This window comes from Myxocyprinus asiaticus, chromosome 30, assembly GCF_019703515.2.
Source record: "Myxocyprinus asiaticus isolate MX2 ecotype Aquarium Trade chromosome 30, UBuf_Myxa_2, whole genome shotgun sequence".
In the NCBI taxonomy this organism is placed as follows: domain Eukaryota; kingdom Metazoa; phylum Chordata; class Actinopteri; order Cypriniformes; family Catostomidae; genus Myxocyprinus; species Myxocyprinus asiaticus.
In genome coordinates, this window is record NC_059373.1 from 26717702 (window position 1) to 26736867 (window position 19166).

Sequence of the window (19166 nt, forward strand, 5' to 3'; positions counted from 1 at the left end):
GCATACAGACAGGAGGTTGGTCAGCTGGCTGTCTGGTGCGGTCACAACAACCTTGAGCTGAACATGCTCAAAACAGTGGAGATGATTGTGGACTTGAGGAGAAATCCCCCCACCACCACCATCCTGAACAGCACTGTGGCAGCAGTTTAGTCATTTAGGTTCCTGGGCTCTACCATCTCTCAGGACCTGAAGTGGGACACTGACATAGACTCCATTGTGATGAAGGCTCAGCAGAGGTTGTACTTATTTCTCCAGCTGAGGAAGTTCAACCTGCCACAGGTGCTGCTGAAACAGTTCTACTTGGCCGTCATTGAGTCTGTCCTGTGTACATCTATATCTGTCTGGTTTGCTTCAGCCACCAAATCAGACAGAAGGAAACTACAACGGACAGTCAGGACTGCTGAGAGGATTATTGGTGCCCCCTTGCCCACCCTCCAAGACTTGTACGTCTCCAGAGTGAGGAACCGTGCAGGTAGAATCACTCTGGACCCCATACACCCTGCCCACTCCCTCTTTGAAATGTTGCCCTCTGGCCAGCGCTACAGAGCAATGAGAGCCAGGACATCAAGGCACAAGAACAGTTTTACCCTCAGGCCATTTTCCACATTAACAATTAAACTGCCTCAGGACTCCCCTATATTGCATTAATGTAAATACATATCTCATGTACATATATAAATTCACATATATAATTCAATAACTGTACATACCCCTACCTTGCACATACATTATCACTTGCACATGCACATACGCCATTCTGTTATATGGCCTATTATTTGTATGTCTATTTATACTCTTAACTTGTTTTATATTCTGTGTCTCACTATAATGTTCTGTGTGCACTTTATTCTCCTATCACCAAAAAACATTCCTTGTGTACGTGAGAACACGACAAATAAGCTCATTCTGATTCTTATTCTAAAAGTAATCCATAAGACTACAGTGTTTAAATCCATATCTTCAGAAGCAATATGATAGGTGTGGGTGAGAAACAGATCAAAATGTAAGTCCCTTTTTTACTCTATTTCTCCACTTTCACTTTTACATCTGAAAGTCACATGTGATGCCTGTTTAGTTTCACTTTCACATCTGAAAGTGAAAGTTAAAGTGGAGATTTAGAGTAAAAAAGGACTTAAAGGGAAAATTCACCCAAAAATGAAAAGTCTCTCAAGATTCACCCACCCTCATGGCATCCCAGATGTGTCTGACTTTCTTTCTTTTTTTAGTACACAAATTAAGATTTTTAAAATAATATTTCAGCTCTGTAGGTCCTCACAATGGAAGTGAATGGGTGCCAACATTTTGAAGCTCCAAAATCCACATAAAGGGAGTATAAGTACTCCAGTGGTTAAATCCATGTGTTCAGACATGATATGATAGGTATGGGTGAGAAACAGATCAATATTTAAGTCATTTTATCATAAATTCTCCTCTCTGTCTAGTAGGGGGTGATATGCATTAAGACTGTGACTTACCAAAAACGGAAGAAGAACGTGAAAGTGAAAGTAAAGTGGAAATTGACTGAGCAGGGAGGAGAATTTATAGTAAAAAAAGGACTTAAATATTGATCTGTTTCTCACCCACACCTATCATATCGCTTCAGAAGACACTGATTTGAGTCTTATGGAGTACTGTTATGTTGCCCTTATGTGGATTTTTTGAGTTTCAAAATGTTGGCACCCATTCACTTCCATTGTGAGGAACTACAAAGCTGAAATATTCTTCTAAAAATCTTTGTTTGTGTTCAGCAGATGAAAGAAAGTTATACACATCTGGGATGGCATGAGGGCGAGTAAACGATGAGTGAATTTTCATTTTTGGGTGAACTCTCCCTTTACATATGTCAGACATGTTTTCCATGTCAATGATGTTGTGTGTGTGTGTGTGTGTGTGCTCACTGTAAACACCTCCACCCCACAAAACCCATAAATTATTAAACCCATTGTTCACCTAAAATATAATTGCAGGAGAAGGCAAAATGTAATTGTCATATGCTATTTCTCGTGCACTATAAAATAAAGACCTAAATACATTTTATTTTCTTCAAGAAACAAAAACATACTACTACACTGACAAAACATACAACAAATGCGCTTTTTCTTCTTTCCCCCCCACCGTGCTGTGATTGGTGAATGTGCAGAAAAGGAGAGCCAATCAGCGGACAGGAGGAGGAGGCAAGAGGAAGTGAAAACAACATCAGCGCTATCCATCTAGTGCGCTAGAGAAAGGGAGGGAGCGCGCGACTGCAACAAACTCCCAAATATAAATCTGGAAGGAGAAAAAGTCACCTCACCGCTTCAGGTTTGTACGTTTTATTCTGCATCACCTGTTCAACCGTGGGTAGTCTCTCATGGGCGCGCGATATCAGGCCGCTCTGGGTTGTTTAACATGTACTGATTGAAGTTGAAGCGCCGTGGTGGTGGGCAGTTGTGAGACAGTCATGAATAGCCCCTCTATTGCACCACGGACGAACAGGCTGCTCGCGACGGGTAGAGAGAGTTTGTCAGAGACCTCAGTGCATGCAAGAAGGGAGAACAGAGCTGACTATCCTAATATGACACTCCCTGATTGTGAAGTTTAACACATTGCTCTTAGTGCATACTTATTATCTACACGTAAGGGCTTTAACTCTCTGTCAAACTTGCAGGATTACTCTGATGTCATAACACGGTCACAGTAGTTTCACTTCACATTTGTTATATTTTAGCAGCAAAAATGTTACATTCGAGAGTGATACATTAGAAAGAACATTCTATAGAATTCATAAGAAGCTGTATATTGTTTCAGGACCAAGAGCACTGTCTTATCTGTAGTTTGGAACTTATTGTATGGAATATAGATATTTATTTAATGGAAACTTGTTGACTGTACTTTGTGTACTTTGAAATATGGCTTTGTCTCTTATTGCACACGACATACTTTATACATTCTTTTTTTTTTTTTTATTAAGATAACTCTACATGCAAAAGTTGACAATTACAAGGAAACCATATAAAACAAAAAGCACTTTATGACAGAAAAAAGTACCAAGTGACGTCACTGACACGCCCAGCTGACAGATGACATTTGTTATTATTTTTATTATTGATTTTATCGATAAGATGTATATTACCATAATTCTTCATACACCAATAAGGTTTATAGATGGTATTTGGAAGAGTTTTGAAAATGTGTCATAATTGAACAAATTACTTTTGTAAGGGGCCGTTCAGGCCGAATGCGTTCTTGCGCTAAAAAACGCATGTGTCTTGAGACACGGTTTTAACCGTTGAAGTTCTTTTTAACTTGACACATCCTCTACAAAATGCTGCACAATGATCAAAGACTTCCGTATAGCGCATGTTTGCATAGAAAAACTGTTGTAAATCAGACGGACCCAGAACGCATTCGGTGTGAACAGTCCAAGGGCGTAGATTTGGCTTGAACATTGGGGTGGTTACAGTGTGAAGTATTTACATGTTTCCATTAATCATGGTATAAATATTGGGGGGTTGTACTTGCTTGTTTTTATTATGGGGGGGGGGGGGGGGGTTACCTCCCCTCCATCCCCCCTGGAATCTACGCCCCTGGAACTGCCCCTAAGTGGTAGAGAAGTCATGCCCTCTAGGAAGGAAATAGGTCCTCTTTGAAAAACTACCAGTTGCTCTTCATCTTTGCATGCTTCTATTTCCTTGTCTTTGTTTGTAGTCAGGGCATTTCAGATGCGTGAGATAAGGACTAGTGGATTCCAGATGGGAATGTGTTCTGTTGTGACAGTCTGTTTCCTTTATCCTCATGGAGTTGAGTCACTTCTGTGGCTTAAGGCAATTGTGAGCTCAGTGTCTTGGGCCCAGTGGGCTGTCTGTGACATCACATGCATGCTCTGTTCATCTTAAGAGATGTAAGCTTGTCAAGTGCATTTTAGCTGCATATAGTGATTTCTGGGTCACAACATTACATTAATGTCAAATGTATGAATTTTTTGTAGATGTGATGCACTCTGTCAGGTGGCTGGCATTGTCAACTTCTCAACTTTCTATGCTACCAGTGCATTCCAAGTTTATACACAGCAGTTTTATTTATTTTTATATTTCTATATTTATTCTGGCCCTTTAGCCAATTGTGTTTATAGAGACAGAAATATAGGACAGGATGGGGAGGGAGAAGAGTGTGAAGGGGATCAGGAAACGTTGCAAGCTGGACTCTAAGCTGCAATGCCCACATGAGCACTATAACCAAATGTGTCAAGAGCATGTGCGCTTACCACAGCAGTTTTGATGTACTGGATATCACTTTGCATCAGCCTATTATTTTGATCTCTTTTAAGGTGAAATGTTTAATTTTTACACCAATAACATCACCAAGCGGAACTGCAAATTTGACTTTTTCAGACAGGTTTCTCAAAAACATTTGATTTTTTTCAGACAAACCGATAGTCCCATCCCAAATTCACACCAATGAATTGAACTGAACATTGAATTAAGTCAGTGTTGCTGTTTTGGGCTGGGTTGTTTTAAATTTTGGGGGAATCAAACTACCAATGGCTTGCTTATGGTTCTCTCTGCACATTAAATTAAGTTTAATTTGAGTTTGCCCCCCAAATAAAAAATAATTATTCTGTCATTCTGTTTATTCACCCTAACGTCGCTCCAAACTTGTATGACTTTCTTACTTCCATGGAACACAATAGGAAAATAATGTTTAAAAACCTCACCTGTTTTGCCATATAATGAAGCTGAACAAAAATGATGGCTGTCAAGCTCCAAAAAGCACAAAAAAAAAAAAAAAAAACCAAGATAAAAGGACAGTAATGATTACTGCACTTTGTTTTGTCCTTTTTGGAGCTTGACAGGCCTGAGTCACTATTCACTTTCATTAAATGGCAACAAGATGTGTGAAGATAAAAAAACAAACAAATCCTTTGTGTTCCGTGAAAGAAAGATTGTCATGTGGGTTTGGAGCAACATTGGACACTAAATGACTAAATGATGACTGTATTTTATTTTTTGGTTGAACTGTTCCTTTAAGCTGGTGTAGAAAAATGTATTCTATTATCTATAACTTTTAGCCATATGTTGGAGTTTATCGTCGGGTATTATTGTTGTCTCTGTTTGGTGGAGGCTGTTACTGTGATCAGATGAGTTTTCTAAAAGACAGAAGTTTGCAGAGCCACACTGAGAGCGACTCATTGAAATTCCATGCATGTGTGGTGCATATATATAAATTACTTTCTGTATTTCCTCTGTCTCTCACCTCCGCGTGCATCCTTGCCAATTTATGATGAGTTCTCGACTGCAAGTGATCCCCCTCTCTCTTTCACGCTCCCCCATCTCCCTCGCCCTCTATCTTTCTCACCTCCCAGCCCCTTCTCTCACATCTAAACTCACTTACTCAGGAGGGAGTTGTTGGATTCTAAACTGTTCCTCATCTGATGTGTTCTTTCCTGGCTTCTTTTGTCTTGACATTTTGGTGGCGAGCTTCTGTCTAACTCTCACTTAAAGAGCTTTATTGGGATTTTAAAGGGACAGTGCACACACAAATTTCATTCCAGACCTGAATGTCTTTCTTTATTCTGAGGAACACAGGAGTAATGTTGAAGAATGTTCTAGCTACTCTATTTCATATCATGAAAGTGAAAAGGGCTGTCAAGGACCACAAAGTATCAGAAAAGTAATCCTTATTCATTGAAAATCTGCCCCTCTGCTGTAGCTCTCAAATCAAATATAGTGCTTTAGACGTGTGGCATTGGTTTTGACATCAGTGCTGGTCAGTTATGTCACATTGATGTTACAACATCAATAATGCATTTAAAAACGCCATATGTTAAGGGATGTGGACAAGTCCCTATTCACAAAATAAATTGGCCAGTACATTCTTCAACATTTCTGTTTTTGTGTTGTTTGAAAGAAAGAAATAATTTGGAGTTGAGAATGAGTAAATTACAAAATGTTTATTATTCCTTTAAGAACTCTTGTAGCTGTAAGATTATCTTTGTTACAAATAATTTTTCAGTATTATGTTTTTTCAAAATGATATATTCCAACATCATAATATCATCTAAAGAGAGGCGTATCAACATCCCCTGTCGCTTTACCATTGTTGCTTGACTAGATTCATTTCCTGGTTAAGTGGCAAATGTTGCAGTGCATGTAATGATTGCTTCTGGCATAACATTAATTACAGATGCAGACAGGTTTAATTGAAAGTGTTAAAGTCTCCTAATAAGCGTCAATGGAAGTGTAAAGAAATTCTGTGATGCTGTCGTAGTTATTTTAGTTTGTACTGTTCTACTTACTACCACGCTTTGGATGATTAATCTCATCGCAAGGCTAAAACCAGGTCATTATAAAGCTTTTTTACAACATTCTTTCATATTCTGTTAAAATGGATCTCGTCCCATGTGTTTGGTTTTTCTTTTGTCTGGACACTCTCTGTAACTGGTGCAGTAGATTGGGAGTCATTAATAGACTCTCATAGGAAAGAAAAAATTACAGATGAGATCTTTTAATATCTCATAGACAGTAAGTAATCTGTGCTTTCTAAAAACACAGATAGGTTTCAGAAGAGATCTCAACTAGGGTTGGGAATGGGGTTCCATTTAAAAAAAATACTGAAACCAAATGATTTCATGACTTCCATTAACAGACCTGTTAATGGTTCTCAAATGTGTATTCTTCCAACGACGCAGATGCAACACCTTGCTAAAATGCTCTGACAGTACTTCCTGTGCTACCATTCAGCATCACTGCAACAACACTATTGAACTAGCAGCGAGAATCATACAGGGCGACCAGTGTAGTCCTATTCACAAACAAATTATTCTTATGAGATGATTTTTTTAAATCTAAAGTGAGAAACATACAGCGTGACCAGTGTAGTCCGATTCCCGAACGAATGAGTCTAATGAGCCATTTTCTTTTTAATTTACAGCATGACCAGTGTAGCCCGACTCTCGAACTAATGACTCTTATGAGTCGATTCTTTTGACTCTACAGTGCGAAACATACAGTGTGGCCAGTGTAGTCAGTTTCGCAAACTAATTACTCTTATGAGACCATTTTTTTTTCATCTACAGTTGGAAACATACAGCGTGACCAGCGCAGTTCGATTCCTGAACGAATGACTCTAATGAGCCGGTTCTTTTGAATCTAAAGCGAGAAACATAGTGTGACCAGTGCAGTCTGATTCTTGAATGAATGACTCTTATGAGCCGGTTGTGATAAAACATTCCTACAGCACGACTAGTGTAGTACGATTCCCGAACGAATGACTCCAGTGAGCCGATTCTTTTTAATCTACAGCACAAAACATACAGCGTGACCTGTGCAGTCCTATTCCTTAACAAATTACCCTTATGAGACTAATTTTTAAATCTAAAGCGAGAAACATACAGGGTGACCAGTGCAGTCCGATTTCTGAACTAATGACTCTTATGAGTCGATTCTTTTGACTCTACAGTGCATAACATACAGCGTGGCCAGTGTAGTCAGTTTCCCAAACTAATTACTCTTATGAGACAATTTATTTTTTATTTTTTGCTACAGTTGGAAACATAAAGTGTGACCAGTGCAGTTCGATTCCTAAACGAATGACTCTTATGAGCCAGTTCTTTTGAATCTAAAGTGATAAAACATACTTACAGCACAACTAGTGTAGTCCGATTCCCAAATGAATTTTCTCTGAATGAAAAATGTACTGAACCAAAAATCATTTATTTCTTCATGTCTGACTCAAAATAAACCAAGAACTGTTACTGTGCTATTCGTACTTAAGTCTCATTAGACTTAAATCTGGGTCATTACTGGATTGCATACTAGTCAACAGGTGTCTCATTTGTGTCTACTTTGAGTTGTCCTAAGGAATTTTTCGGAGAAAAATCTAAGACAACGCCGTCTAAGACAACACAACTCCAAATTCGCTGATCAACCTCTTAGAAATAAAATGCTCCTCTGTGCTGTGCCAGCCACACAATAGGTTTTGAAGCTTCTACCCACACCTGTGCATTCAAAGCAATGATCATGTGACGTTACTTTTATGTTTGGTACAAACATTTAGTTGAACCGGCCCTGCTGGTACTTTTTTAGCACAGCCTGTTGTCTATGAGCAGGCACAGATAGTCTTTGTATGGCTTTGTGCCACAAAAATTAGCCTCAGGTCACTGCAGCTGCACGCCTGCGTTCAGTCCAGCTGTGCGATCCAGCTGTGCAACTTTCCCCCATGGCTTCAGTAAAAACTTTCTCTCTTGAAAAGCTGTCACATGTGGTGGCTCTTTCTGCATCCCTCTGGCAAGTAAAGTAAAGCAGCATCCTGTTGGTGTTATCACTCCATCTCTTCACTTGGCCAAGGCTTATTCCATTAAAATAGCAAAGGGTATAGGATGACAATATTAACTGTGTTAGAGCATGTGTAGGGATAAACACAAATCCAGCTTTGATCCTCTCCATGTGGATCATGTGGTTTTAAAGTTTAGCACTATTGGCCCACATCTTGATCCACTTTGCCAGGACTTCATATTGGGTTAAGATTTGTCTTGTTCCTGTTGGTAGCTGTTGTTGGATTTGGATTTGCTCTGTTTGTCATAGCGGTGATTCACTGGCCCTCTGTAAACACATAGCAGATCTGCAAAATCATCTACATGGGGTTTTGCTTCATGTAAGCATGTGAGCTCTGTGTGAGTCAGAAGCTATGTTTGGAACGGAATACTAATTTACTACTTACTGCCTACTGCACAGTATGCACTGTATACTGATGTAACAAAGTTCAAGGAATGAGGAAGCGGGAAACGTTGAATCCAACTCAAAGGTAACTTTATTCTTTACAAAAAACACGTTCGCTTGATTGTGTAACGGTAAAGCTTCACATAAACACTCAAAAACGATATACTGTATATAGTGTGCCTGGCAGTGGCCAACACACTCACAGCTTCAGCTGGGCTCTCTCTCCCTCACTCTGAGGTCTGGCCCCTTTCATATCCCCTGTCTCTTCACTGTGAACAAAGAAACAGCAATTACCAGCAATTCATCTCAGGTGAAAACCCTTATCGCTTCCTCTCTCCCCAGAAGCATGCGCGACCACGACCTCAACTCCTCAGCTGCCTATTATTTAGCAAAAGAAACAGTAGGCATTATTATTTTATTTTAAATGTTTCAAGCAGTAGTATGCTACATTATTGTCACATGACATCATCCCACATTTGTGCCGTCCAGTTATCATCTTGGAAATTTTTTTTTTCTTTTTAACGGGTAGTTCACCCAAAAATGACTTCCTAAGCAGAACACAAAAAGAGAATTTTTAATGAATATCCCATTCCGTCTTTTCAATACAATGTCATTAGCAACTCACCTTAAACCTTAAAGAGAGGGACATTGGAGTAGACAGGGCGTAAGTACGGTATTGTCAGGGACAGGAAGTGGAAGTGAAAGTCTGGTCTTAGTTTGATGTTAGTGGCACTGCAGATAAAAGCAGTAGGTTTCCTCCTTTTGGGCTTTGTTCCGAATTTTTCTGTTTCTCTGTCATCCTCTATTTGTCTCTTTATCAGTCTAGTTCTTCTATGCCTTCTCAGGTTTATGGGGTTGTCTGATGCAATTCCAAGAATGTTTGTTTGTATAGAAAACACTGCACCCCCATTTTGGCTGTGTAACTGTTGATGAGTGCCGTTACAACTAGTTACGTCTAACCTTAGTAGAACGTTTATGTTGGGTGTGCCAGACATGCACGTTATAGGATTGAAGACGATTGTATGTCGCTCCCTTATCCTGACTCTCTTGATAAGCTTTCTTTTAAAAATGGCTGATTCGGGGCCTGGGTAGCTCAGCGAGTATTGACGCTGACTACCACCGCTGGAGTCGCAAGTTCGAATCCAGGGCGTGCTGAGTGACTCCAGCCAGGTCTCCTAAGCAACCAAATTGGCCCGGTTGCTAGGGAGGGTAGTCACATGGGGTAACCTCCTCATGGTCGCGATTAGTGGTTCTCGCTCTCAATGGGGCGCGTGGTAAGTTGTGCGTGGATCGCGGAGAGTAGCATGAGCCTCCACATGCTGTGAGTCTCTGCGGTGTCATGCACAACGAGCCATGTGATAAGATGCGTGGATTGACGGTCTCTGAAGTAGAGGCAACTGAGACTTGTCCTCCGCCACCCGGATTGAGGTGAGTAACCATGCCACCACGAGGACCTACTAAGTAGTGGGAATGCAACAATAAAGGCACGTCACATTTACCTTTGGATATAGAACGTAGGAGTAGTTTCAATGGAACTCCACGCTATCATACATTTTGCGGTGGTGAAGAATTTCCCCCCGTGGATTTCAGGTGTAGTTTAAGTTTGGTGATCTATGACAGGCGAATTTGGCGCGTTGACCAATAGGAAGTTGCTTGGTTTGGCAGTGACCGCTGTTGTGGCGGTGCTTCATACACAGCTATACTGAATGTTCACATTGGACAAGGATATCGTTTTAGCTGCAAGTTTCTTTTCAACTTCACTCTCCCAGAGTATAAAGTGCAACATTTCAAAGAGGCTGCTTGGCAATCAGTTATTTTCTGGTTGCACATGCGCTCAATGTCCGCCCACGCCTTCTTCGCCCGCAAAATTTCGCAGTGCAAAGGTAAATGTACCTGTGCCTTATACAATGGCAATCTCAGAATAAACACATGAAGCTATTCTTTAGAGTTTTAACAATCTGCTGAGTGTAGTAAACACACATTTATGTAGACAATAGAGTAAAAATAGCAACTTTAAAGTGCTGGAGTGTTTTTAAAGATGAAAGCACATTTGTTGGTACACATAAGGGATTTCATAGTTTTGCTGTATTATTGCGTGGGAGTTTTTTTTTAATCAGTCTTTATACCTGTGTGGCCTGTAATTCTTTAAATTACATCTGGTAAAAATCTGTTTTTTACCAATCACGTGCACTCTGTGCCTGCTGTTTGCCCGGCAGACTCTATGAACATGGTTATTGGATTGACCTAGATTGCCACTCACCCTGACCCTGAAACCGTTTTGGAATCTCAGTTGGCCAGAGCATCGGTGGTCACCCGCCATCAAGTGCCTTAAAAAGTTGTAGGCACATGCACAGCTGGTGTTGTGGAGCCTGGATTTTTCACATTGTGAATCTGGCACTCATATATAATGAGGACCGTGCAGAAATCTGCTTCCCACTGCTCCAAGAGTGCTATGGGACTCAAGCTCTGTCTGAGATAAAGGAATTGCTCATTCAAAAATGAAAATTCTGTCATTAATTATGCAACCTCATGTCATCCCAAACCATCTTTTGCGAAACCCAAAAATAAATTATTTAGTAAATGCCCAGTTGGCTAAATTTAATACAATGGCATTAGATAATGACTCACTAACACTCGATAACACCTAATAAAGCACCCAAAAGTGTCATACAAGTAGTTCATGCGACTTGTGTGCCATATTCCAGGTATTCTGAAGGCAAATTGTTAATGTATGATGAACAGACCGAAATAAATCATTATTCCCTCTTAAATCATTGTTAACAACAATGGACTCCATTATCATCAAACCTAATTGGTTCTTGCGCATCTTGTGATCAAACGTTATGCCGTTGTGCTACAACATCATTGGTTGTCGCAACAGGACATGATGAAGTTTGGTCATGAGAAGCGCAAGAACCAGTGAGGTTTACGTATTTAGGTGAATTATTCGGATATGGGAATAATTTTTACACAGTCAAGGCCTATTCACATCAAGAGAGGTGCAACAAAATGGCACAAATCGAAGATGAAATTATGGACAAAAAATAAATAAATACAATGCAACCCAATAAAGGAAACGTTCCAATTTTTTCAGTAAGGGATTAAGGAATGTGGACTTTTTTGGCCAAAACGATACTGATTTTAACAAACAAACTATACTACCATATCGATATTTACTCTGTGTATTTTGTCATCAGATCAGTTTTGCTCAGGAATTTGGCTTTTAAAATTCTAATTCTAATTACGTATAGCACGAATGCGCTAAAGACACGGTACACAGTCTTTAATGTGTGCTCACCGCTCACTGGTTTAAAACACGTGTCAAATTCATAGACATGTAATCTTTGAGTCCATGTTGTTTTTGCAAATTGTTTGAAAAACAATAGCATTTATAGCATTTTGTATGAAAAAATAATTATTTAATGACTTTAAAAATGTCATGTGGTGCAGCCATCAATTAAAAGGTATTCAAATAGTTTCCTTGCACCTTAAATACATGTGAGAGCACAAAGCTTCATCATTAATTTCAAAAACGTTTTCAAACATACAGTATGTTTCAATGTGAAAAATACTTTTTACAAATATCATACATTTTAAGTCAAGAATATCAACAAGTTTTCTCATGGTTGCACCAAATGACCTGAACCTGTGCCTTTTCATTATTGTCAAAATATTAATGATACGACAATATAACGATTTGTTTTTAAATCTTGACGCACAGTCTTGTGGGTCTAAAGAGATCTTCTCTGTTTTATGATTTTTGTCACATGACAACAACATTTCTACCTAGGTGTTGGTTTCACCACATGTTGGACAAAGTTTTTCAAATATTAATCATATTTGAAAATAAATTAGTTTCACTGCATTTTTGAAAAAGAAATAATAATAAAAGGTCATTCAGCATAACTCATGCCTACATATATTTTTTTTCAAGAATTTCAGCTTTTAATGAGATTTAGAATTTTTTTACTGTCTCCGGACAGTTGCATAACATGACATTTTTTACTTTAAGCCCCAGAAAAAATATCAAAATGACTTAGAACTCAGTAATTGAAAACATGTTCATCATAGAAGAGGTGTATTCAGGTAATTGTTTTGTGTGAATTTCATTTTTGTGTTTTTGAATAATTTATTAGACACGGACAAAAAAATGAGCATCACGTCATTGAACCAAATACAAGATAAGAAAGATAAAACATGTTTTTTTAAATATACAAATTAAATATGAAAACATTACAATTGATATGGGGAAAATATTATATATTTTTTTTGCACTTTTGTTTGTGCTGTTCTTAATTGAACCTACATTTTTTTTTTTTTCTTTTTTGGGGATTTTTCCTCTTTTTCTCCCAATTTGGAATGCCCAATTCCCAATGCGCTCTAAGTCCTCTTGGTCGCATAGTGAGTCACCTCAGTCCGGGTGGCAGAGGACGAATCCCAGTTGCCTCCGCGTCTGAGATAGTCTTATCACTTGGCTTGTTGAGCGCGTTGCCACGGAGACATAGCGCGTGTGGAGGCTTCACACCATCCATGCTCAATTCACCATGCGCCCCACCGAGAACAAACCACATTATAGCGACCACGAGGAGGTTACCCCATGTGACTCTACCCTCCCTAGCAACCAGGCCAATTTGGTTGCTTAAGAGACCTGGCTGGAGTCACTCAGCACGCCCTGGGATTCGAACTAGCGAACTCCAGAGGTGGTAGCCAGCGTATTTTACCACTGAGCTACCCAGGCCCAGTTAATTGAACCTACATTTAACACATGATAGAACATTACAAATTCATATTATGCATACATGCTTTACTTTTTCAGATTTATTTATTTTGGTAGGTATTTCTTTATATTACACACTGGAATAAAAAAAAATTATAAACTTTATACAACACAATACATTTATGTAATGAATTTTAAACCAGCCATCACTTTTTCATATTGATATTTACATGCTTATAACCAATATGGCGATGGTTTTAATTTGGTCAGTAATTGGCTGATAAATTTCATTGGCTGATACACTGATGCATCCCTATTTGTTTCCTATTAGTCGGTAAAAACTTTTCCCAGCGAGTTAAAAACAAAAAAACAATTAACTTGTGCTGCAAAAAGCAATATTGTTTCATCGCAGTGCAAATTTCTGCACTCAGTTTGAAGGGGGACAACAATTATTTTGTTAAACTGTATGCATCTGACAATCTGCTGGTGGGCTTCTATACCACCATTATCTAGAAAAACGCTGGTAGTAGAACTAGACCACTCCCTTTAATGGGGACTAGATAAGGGATAATCCCTTATTTGGCTGCTGGAATGTTTAGAGTTTTAGCACATTGATAACATAACTGTTGTCTAAATCCACTAGAGCTTGTGAGGAAGCACAGGGGTTTGCATCAGACAAATCTGGGGCCTGAGAAGAACAAATGCACATTTGCTGAAGTTGGCCATCCATAGGGACTAAATCTGGAGAGACAAATGGCTGTTCAGAGAAGCAAACTGTGAAGATGGGTTTTCTTTTTTTTTTTCTTTTTTTTTAAGGGCTGGAATGTGTCCTCTGAAAACATGTTTGACCTGGGCTACTGGTAGGATCGGAATGTTCTGCAGGTGTTTGTTTTTTCCACTACTGTTCTCTGCTCTATTCTGTCTATCTGCTCCCCATTTGTCTCGCTCTCTGTCAGGCTGCTATGAACTCTGGCAGGCTGTCTGCAGACCTCTAACAGGCCTGTTTCTGCAAAACTAAAGTAGCAGTTTGCAACAATGGGCCTGGAAAATTTAACTCAAAAACTCTCACCCATGTGTCATTCTGAACCTGTATTCTGTTATTTTTTTCTTAGGAACACAAAAAGAGAAATTTTTGCTGCTTTTTGATCAAATCAAAATTATGTTACTGTGGCAATATTTTTGCAAAACGAAATTACGTGCTACATTACACATTTTGCAAAAGCAAGTGACTTTTATTATAAACTTTATTTATGAAATATATAGTAAACATATAGTAAGCATTTTGGCTGTGTACTCACAGAACGATGCAGACATACCAACGCAGAACTATAAATGCAAACCAATGCGTTGGCTACTATGCAGAGCCTGTGCCATTGGTTCGACGCAGAATCATAAATCAGCTTTAAGTGTGTAAATATAGGGGTGTCTGTAATACAAGCGTTAAAATATGTCATTTTTTCAAATGATGTGTTAGAATAAGTGTTTTGATATTATAACATAGTTGTGCGTGAGTAATAGAGCGAAAAATAAGTGTTTATAAAGTCATAATCAGCCGTTGTAGTCGTGATTTGTGTGAAAGTGAATGAACCGCACAGTTGTTGTAGCGCCTCTAGTGTTTCTTTCACCAGAAAACTGCAGCGAAACATAGAATGTGGCATGTAAAACTCAGTTTTCCAAAATTTAGGAATGTAACGTTCATGTAGTAATACACAAATTTTCAAACGATCTCAACCCACCACTCTCATATAGGTCACCGAGTGTATTAACACCCTTCACAATCCACTCCGACCAGAAGAAAGGGGACTCACCAATATGCAACTTTGGGTTTAGCCATATGCTCGAGGCAACATTTAAATAAATGTCTGAATTGAACACTCTGGACACTTTTGACCATAGCGCGTACAGATGCGAGATAACGGGGTGCGACTTAACTTCTCCAATTAGTTTAATAGAAAGGCTTTGTTTGTGCTATACTATCAAATTGCTTGACATAAGAGAGGGGGACATCTATAGGGAGAGATTGTAACAGTTAGTTATATTTTGGAATACAATTCATTTTAATAACATTAACCTTTCCAATCATCGATGAATGTAATGAAGCCCACCTACTCACATCACTCGAAAAACTTTTTATTACAGGGTCAAAAATAACTCTGATTAAATCACATTATTTTGCTGGGAATAAAATGCCCAAATACTTAATGCCCTGTTTTGGGCCATTGAAAGGCGCCCGGCTGAAAAGCCGTTACTGGGTTGTACGCTGGCAGAGCCAAAGCTTCGGATTTAGACCAATTAACTGTGTATCCCAAAAATTTCGAAAAGGAATTAATAATTCTGTGGAGGCAAGTCATAGATCTAGTGAGGTTGTAGACGAATAGTAAAATATCATCTGCGTAAAGTAAAAGCTTATCCGCCACACCTCCCACCACCACCCCTGGAAAATCATCCTCTTTTCTTATCGTGGCTGCTAATGGTTCCAGGGCAAGACAGAATAAATAATGGGTTAAGAGGGCAACCCTGTTGGGTGCCCCTGTTCAGAGTAAAATAATCTGAAATTAATCCATTTGTTTGTACCGCCGCTACAGGGTGTCTATATAGTAACTTAATCCATCCAATAAAAGTATTTCCAAACCCGTTTATTTCCAGCATCTTAAAAAGATAATCCCATTCTACTATATCAACTGCCTTTTCGGCAGCAAGTGAGATGGCAGCAATCGGAGTCTGATCATTCGCCACTGACCACATGATATTAACGAGACACCTAATGTTGTCAGAAGAGCTGCGGCCCCGAATAAACCCCACCTGATCTATATGTATAAGAGATGTCATAACTTTACTTAATCGGTTAGCCAGAATTTTTACATCTAGCTGGATCAGGGAAATTGGACGGTAATTTTTACACTCTCTTGGATCTTTGTCCTTTTTAAGAATCAGACTGAATCCGGGCTTGTGTCATGGTTGGCGGAAGCTTTCCATTCTTTAATGATTCTGTATAAACTTCTAACAAAAGTGGAGCCAGTTCTGTAGTATAAGATCTAAAAAAATTCCGCGGCAAAGCCATCTGGCCCCGGAGCCTTGCCAGCAGGCAGAGCCTTAATTACCTCATCAAGCTCCTCCAAGGTTATCTCAGATTCAAGAGAATTTTTTTGCTCAGTCGTCAGTTTAGGGAGTTCTAATGGTTCCACAAAGTTTCTAATATCTTCATCAGTAGACGAAGACATGGAACTATAAAGATCAAGATAGAATTCTTTAAAAGCATATCAAAGCATAATATCAATGGCCGAGGTAAAAATATCACCACCAGCAGATTTCACTGAGGGAATGTTAGAAAAAGACTCTCACTGCTTTATATATCTAGCCAAAAGCTTTCCTGCTTTGTCTCCCGACTCAAAGTATGACTGTCTTGCCCTGAATAACCAAAACTCCACTTTCCGTGCCAAAATAGTATTATATCTGTATTTCAATTGGGTCAATTCTCTGAGGCCATTAGACGACATTTGGCGCTTCAGCTCTGCCTCTGCACTTTTAATATTCTCTTCCAACTCCACGAGTTCTCATGCTTTGGATTTTTTGGTGAATGAGGCATACTGTATGATCTGACCCCTAAGAACCGCCTTAAGTGCCTCCCAAGCCACGCCCGCAGAGGATACTGAGGACCAGTTGGTCTCCATATAAACATTGATTTCAGCCTTTAACATTTGTTGGAAATCAGGATTTTGAAAAAAGGGATACATTAAAGCGCCAGCTGTATGATTTCTTTTTCTCCGTATGTGGCAACATCTCTAAACTCACCAGGGCGTGATCTGAGACTTAGATGTTTCCAACTGAGCAATCGACAACAAATTTAGATATATATATAAAAAAATCTATTCTTGAATAAATCTTATGGACTGATGAAAAAAATGTATAGTCCCTACCAGATGGGTTCAAAAGTCTCCAAATATCTACAAGACCAAGATTTTTACACATCCTATGAAGCGTCAATGTTGCTCTAGGGGGTTTACACACTTTTGCTTCACTATGATCAAGGACTGAGTCCATCAAAAGATTACAGTCTCCTCCCAATATTATATCATGAGGGGTGCCAGCGGCTTGCAACATCCCTTCAAGATCTATAAAAAAGCCCTGATCATCAGCGTTAGGTGCGTAAATATTAGCCAAAATCAAACTTTGCCCCTGAATTTCTGCTAAAACAATAATGACTCTTCCTATTTTATCTTTAATCTGTTTAAGAAATTTGAATTGTAGATGTTTATTTATCAGTATAATGACCCCTCTACTCTTACTTGAGCCAGCGATAAAGAAAACCCCGCGCACGACAGCGCCAACCGGCGTCAGTCCCTCTAAACTCAAAGAGTCCATGTACGCATGCGAGAACCCCTGCGACAACTTTGCCATCGGAATGCTCAAGTCTGGTGCTTCTGCACAAATTTTGTGAGGCAAAATTACATAACAGAAAATTATTTGTAAAAACAGACCCCAGCCAACAGGCAGAGTAAACACAAAGAACATGTAAATTCATTCATAGAACTGTCTTGAAGGTGTGTTCCTCCACAAAACAAACTCCAGCTGATATAAAGCCAAGTGTTCAGTGAGCCGGCTGTTATGAGTACAGCAGATGACGTAATAATTCCAATGTCCTGCAAAAATACTCCACATAAACAAACTCCAGCCAACAGGAGGCATAAGCACAAAGAATGAACAGATTCATCCATAACTGTACCGAAGCAGTGTTATTCCACAAAACAAGCTCCAGCCACTAGGCGGAACCAGCAATAAAAAAAAAATAATAATAAAAAAAAACAAAAAAAAAAACAGGCATCCCGGTTCCAAATGATCAAGTGTGTATTATTCACTCGGAGGCTGCATTAAAAAAATACACCAAGACCTTCACAGTCCGTCAACTTTATAAAAGACATCCTTTGTGTAGGCATTAAGATATTTTGCAGTCATTCTTAGTATCCATTCTCAATCTGGCCGGAAACTTCAGTGTAAAAGCGATCATCCGTCCATGCAAAAGTTTCTTGAAGGAGTCATGCCACAAAACAAACTCCAGCCGCTAGGCGGAGCCAACACAAAAAGAAACAAAAATGGCACAGCTTCCTCGGACAGCCAGAGTAAGTACAGCGAGTTAATCCACTCTGGTGCTACATGAAAAACCCCAAATGTCTTACTCATCCATTATTTTTATAAAAGACAGTGCTTGCTTTGGACACGTAAGTACCCTGCGACCATCCTTTATTTCTATTCTCAGTTTGGCCGGAAACATCAGTGCAAAAGCGATCTTCCGTTGATGTAGGAGTTTCTTATATTCCTTGAACCGATCGCGTTTTTCTCGTCGCATTCGCAAAGTCTGGGAACAAGAAAATATTGTGGTTTTTCCAAGAAAGCTTTCCTTTGCTCCTCGCCTCGTGCAACACGAGATCTTTATTGGACGATCTCAGAAATTTGGCCAGAATTGATCGGGGCCTGTCTCCCTCAGCAGATCTGCGAGTAGGGACTCTGTGAGCTTGCTCGATTTCCAGTTTATGGCCTGTTATTTCGAGCAGACTTGGGAAAAGCTGGTCAAGGAATTTCACCATATCTCTGCCTTCTTCATGCTCAGGAATTCCAACAATTCATATGTTATTCCTTCGGCTCCTATTTTCCAAATCTTCCAGTTTTTCCAAGACTTTTTCCACAGCTATTTTGGTCACGGGCGGATTAACGGATAATTCCCTTTCGGATGATTCCAGATAATCGATTCGTTTCTC

General features: G+C 39.3%; 1 protein-coding gene across 1 annotated transcript in view; it reads left to right on the plus strand.

The window, feature by feature from the left end:
- Positions 1–2167: 2167 nt before the first annotated feature.
- LOC127420648 (engulfment and cell motility protein 1) overlaps positions 2168–19166 on the plus strand; it is a 150625-nt gene continuing 133626 nt past the window's right edge. Inside the window, exon 1 of the mRNA XM_051663066.1 lies at positions 2168–2301. The gene's annotated coding sequence lies outside the window, so the exon portion shown is untranslated. The remainder of the gene's footprint in view (positions 2302–19166) is intronic.